The following is a 5,236-nucleotide window of genomic DNA, read 5'->3' on the forward strand; positions in this document are numbered from 1 at the left end:
GGGGGGGGGGGTGCTAGGCATGACATCATGTTACCGGGTCATCAAAGGACAAACAACATAACTCCTAGAAAGTTGTCCCAACCATCATATCTGACCGAGATTCAGATCCAATTGGTGTCATGATGCCTCAGACTCAGGATGTCCGAGAAGAAAAGGCGCAACACAAATCGTTGAAATGGCATTGCAAGCTTCTCGGGAAATGAACTATGGGAGCGGGTTCCTGAAACAATAGTTCAACATTAAACCAAGGAGAGGTGAGGAGGTGGCTGATTGACTCAGCGACAATTCATTGAGATTTTCAAAAGATGGATTTCCACAATAATGTGAACAAGAAGATGACATTTGTCAGTCAAATGGTATAATGATGTATGCTCGAGGAAAACATACACAATTAAACATTGGTTGAAAGATGCACCCGAAATATGGGTTGGGTTGCACGACCAATGTCAGAATGGTGATTCAATAGTCAATAGCCTAAGAATGAACTTTCGACCATTAACTTCAAAAAAAAATAGGGTTGCTAGAAGGAAAGAATCCAAACAACACCGTTCACTTGTTGGAATTAACACAGGGACCAAGAAAGAATGGTGATGGTGAGAAGTATTTCTATGTCAAGAATTCTCAAGAGGTGGAACAAATCTCAGAACATTCTTGACATAAAGGATGGTAATACTCCAAGGTAAAGAAGAACAATTGCTGGATAGTAAGGAACTCAAGGTATAACACCAAACATGAACAAGCTTTTGTTGGAGGGAACGCAATAAAGAGGTCGATGACAACACAAATCATCGAGGGCAAGGATGGTATTTCTCATCATTAATTCAATTGATATCCTGGAAGAGCATCAGAATGTAGATGGTGATCATGACACATTTGTCGAGAGATTCCACGAAGATGTAATCGATCCGCTATCACATCAATTCAAAAGAATGATGAAGCTAGAGGTTATTGGAACCATAGGTACGACACAAACTTGAAATCTAGCTTGTTGTTCAAGGCGAAATGATATGACGAGGAAGATCGACGTAAGCTTAGCTATCATCGCAAATTGGTGCTCCGAGAATAAGGACCAGGTAGCACAGTTAGAATCATCACGACAATGATGTAGCCAAACAGGCTAGGAATGGCGTGATCGGGTACAAACTCATACTTATAGAAGCTTACTGAAGAGTTGTTGAACCGTAGAGCGGACTCGGTTCAGTTATCGGTGTCTTTGAGTGTTTAATAACTCAGAGCCCGTGAAAAATTGGAATCAGTGGTAAGGTAGCACTTGATGAAGAACTCATAAGAAGTTATGCAGTACCATGATAATCTCGAGATACCAGGGGGGTAATACTCGACACAAGATCAAAGTAAAGGTTGGACTGGTGTATTGATCCATAGAAGACAATTGTTTTAACTTGTCCGAGAAATGAGATCAAAGAAGAACAATCATGGTCGGATCCACGATTGCAAAAGGCCAGATCCTAGATATAAGATGAACTTATACCAAAGGAATAATTCATTTAAGAGAAGCTTTAATGATAAGATCTACATCGTGTCCATGGGCATGAACACAAGTTCAAGGTCGACTCCCACTTCTCCAATGCATAACCTTTCATTCACTTCTCACGTTCGATGAAGTTGCAGTGTTGAAATTTTATCTGGTGAAGCACCAGAAGAGTATGACTCGTGAAAACTTTCGGGTTCACACGGTTTAGAGAAGGCATATGTTCAATCCATAGGGGCTTCTTAGAAACATATACCACAAGTTTCAAGAGTAAATAACACAAGCCCGAAAGCAGAGCATGGTTGGCCAAGCAGAGGATACAACTTAACAAAGGCATTATGTATCAGGGGAAGAACTCACAAAGTGATCAAATGTGAAGGACACTGTCGGATAACAATCCATCAAAGGACTTGATGGTCCACAAAAGGATCTGATACGAGTAACGGTACTCAACTAGAGGAAGAAGAATGCAAGGAGATCAGATTATAGAAACAACTGACTAACTCAATTGTCAAATGCAAAGGAATTATGATTTCCAAAACAAGGGATCAGAAGCAATGCTCTGATTAGGGATGGATAAGTTGAATAGCCTTAGGGTACAATCAACGACAATTGGATTGGTCGAGAACCAATTCCAGTTAAAAGAATGGAAGCTCAGCCGAAAAGGTAATTTATAAGGATCAATGATGATTGCGTGTATTCGCAGAATATTGAGTCAACAAACTCAAAATGATAATGACAAGGAATGTCATTAAGACTACGAGACTTATGGGATTAACCATAATGCAAGCAAGCAAGAATTTCAAGAGCCAAAGGCTCCAGAGGATTTTCGGAAGATCGAATATTATTTTGAAGACTTTTGTGAAACACATGAACAACTGGGGGATGAGCGGATACTCGATAAGTGCGAGAATTAACCATAGGGGTATTCAAGTGACAAAGAACAGCAAGGCAGTAAGCTCAAGGGATTATCGAAACAACGACGAGTTTTTCAGGGTATCTTGTAATAACGAGAACAACTGGGGATGAAGGTAAGAATAACAACTGCAAGTAGTTATCCATAAGGGTTTACGGTGGAAGGGGAATTGCAAACGCGATGAACACAAGTTCTCGAGTTAACAACGAAGAGCATCTTCAGGGTCTTCTGGTGCAGCAGACGATCATCAGTAATAAGGGGCTCTCGGGGTGAAAGTGATAACGAGATCCTAATGTTAGATTTAGTAAAATTCATTTAACCCGAATAGAGGAGAGATCAGAGCCCCAGAGTAAAGGTCGAGGAGTAAAAGATCATAATACCACCCAATGGCGACGTGGGCCCGTAAGGCACACGGCCATGTTAGTAAAAGTTTTGTAATGTCTAGACTCGACTTCGGCCAAGGAAAGTGTGGAAGGGGGATTCCTACAGGCAGTCGGCTCTGATACCAACTTGTGACGCCCCTGATTTAATCGTACACTAATCATGCACGCAAACGTGTACGATCAAGATCAGGGACTCACGGGAAGATATCACAACACAACTCTAAAAACATAAATAAGTCATACAAGCATCATAATACAAGCGAGGGGCCTCGAGGGCTCGAATACAAGTGCTCGATCATAGACGAGTCAGCGGAAGCAACAATATCTGAGTACAGACATAAGTTAAACAAGTTTGCCTTAAGAAGGCTAGCACAAACTGGGATACAGATCGAAAGAAGCGTAGGCCTCCTGCCTGGGATCCTCCTAAACTACTCCTGGTCGTCGTCAGCGGGCTGCACGTAGTAGTAGGCACCTCCGGGGTAGTAGTCGTCGTCGACGATGGCGTCTGGCTCCCGGGCTCCAGCATCTGGTTGCGACAACCAGGTAGAAGGGAAAGGGGGAAAAGAGGGAGAAAAGCAACCGTGAGTACTCATCCAAAGTACTCGCAAGCAAGGAGCTACACTACATATGCATGGGGATATGTGTAAAGGGCCATATCGGTGGACTGAACTGCAGAATGCCAGAATAAAAGGGGGATAGCTAATCCTGTCGAAGACTACGCTTCTGGCAGCCTCCGTCTTGCAGCATGTAGAAGAGAGTAGATTGAAGTCCTCCAAGTAGCATCTCCAAGTAGCAACTCCAAGTAGCAACTCCAAGAAGCATCGCATAGCATAATCCTACCCGGCGATCCTCTCCTCGTCGCCCTGTAGAAAAGCGATCACCGGGTTGTCTGTGGAACTTGGAAGGGTGTGTTTTATTAAGTATCCGGTTCTAGTTGTCATAAGGTCAAGGTACAACTCCAAGTCGTCCTGTTACCGAAGATCACGGCTATTCGAATAGATTAACTTCCCTGCAGGGGTGCACCACATAACCCAACACGCTTGATCCCATTTGGCCGAACACACTTTCCTGGGTCATGCCCGGCCGCGGAAGATCAACACGTCGCAGCCCCACCTAGGCAAAACAGAGAGGCCAGCACGCCGGTCTAAACCTAAGCGCACAGGGGTCTGGGCCCATCGCCCATAGCACACCTGCACGTTGCGTGGGCGGCCAGAAGCAGAACTAGCCCCCTTAATACAAGAGCAGGCTTACATTCCAATCCGGCGCGCGCCGCTCCGTCGCTGACGTCTGAAGTGCTTCGGCTGATACCACGACGTCGGGATACCCATAACTACTCCCGCGTAGATGGTTAGTGCGTATAGGCTCGTAGCCAACTCAGATCAAATACCAAGATCTCGTTAAGCGTGTTAAGTATCCGCGAACGCCGAACAAGGCCAGGCCCACCTCTCTCCTAGGTGGTCTCAACCTGCCCTGTCGCTCCGCCACAAAGTAACCGTCGGGGACCGTCGGGAACCCAGGCCCACCTCTACCGGGATGGAGCCACCTGTCCTTTCAGCCCCCAACTCCGAACAGTATCACAGGTAATGTAACAGTGTAAAGTATATAGTATATGCCCGTGATCACCTCCCGAAGTGATCACAGCCCAGTAGTATAGCATGGCAGACGAACAAGAGTGTAGGGTCACTGATGGAACACTAGCATCCTATACTAAGCATTTAGGATTGCGGGTAAGGTATCAATGACTGTAGCAGCAATGACAGGCTATGCATCAGAATAGGATTAACGGAAAGCAGTAACATGCTACACTACTCTAATGCAAGCAGTATAGAGAAGAGTAGGCGATATCTGGTGATCAAAGGGGGGGCTTGCCTGGTTGCTCTGGCAAGAGAGAGGGGTCGTCAACTCCGTAGTCGAACTGGGCAGCAGCAGCGTCGGTCTCGTAGTCTACCGGAGAGAAGAGGGGGAAGAAACAGTAAATACGTAGCAAGCAAGTGCATAATAGGACAACAAGCAGAGCTAGACGTGTTCTAACGCGGTATGAGGTGATACCGGTGAAGGGGGAAAAACATCCGGGAAAGTATCCCCGGGGTTCCGTGTTTTCGGGCAGAGGAGCCGGAGGGGGAAAGTTGCGAGTTCGATAGGTTAGGGGTGTGTGGCAGACGTACGGACCGCGTATCCAGATTCGTCTCGTCGTTCTGAGCAACTTTCATGTACAAAGTTTTTCCATCCGAGCTACGGTTTATTTTATATTAATTTTAAAAGATTTAAATCATTTTTAGGATTTATTTATTTAATTTAATCAACATTATCCAGAATAGTGTCTGCTGACGTCACCATGACGTCAGCATGACATCAGCAGTCAACAGAGGTGTTGACTGGGTCGCTGACGTGTGGGACCCACTGGTCATTGACTGTTTAGCCTAATCATTGTTTAACTAATCTAACTAC

The sequence above is a fragment of the Triticum dicoccoides genome, chromosome 6A, assembly GCF_002162155.2.
Source record: "Triticum dicoccoides isolate Atlit2015 ecotype Zavitan chromosome 6A, WEW_v2.0, whole genome shotgun sequence".
NCBI lineage: Eukaryota > Viridiplantae > Streptophyta > Magnoliopsida > Poales > Poaceae > Triticum > Triticum dicoccoides.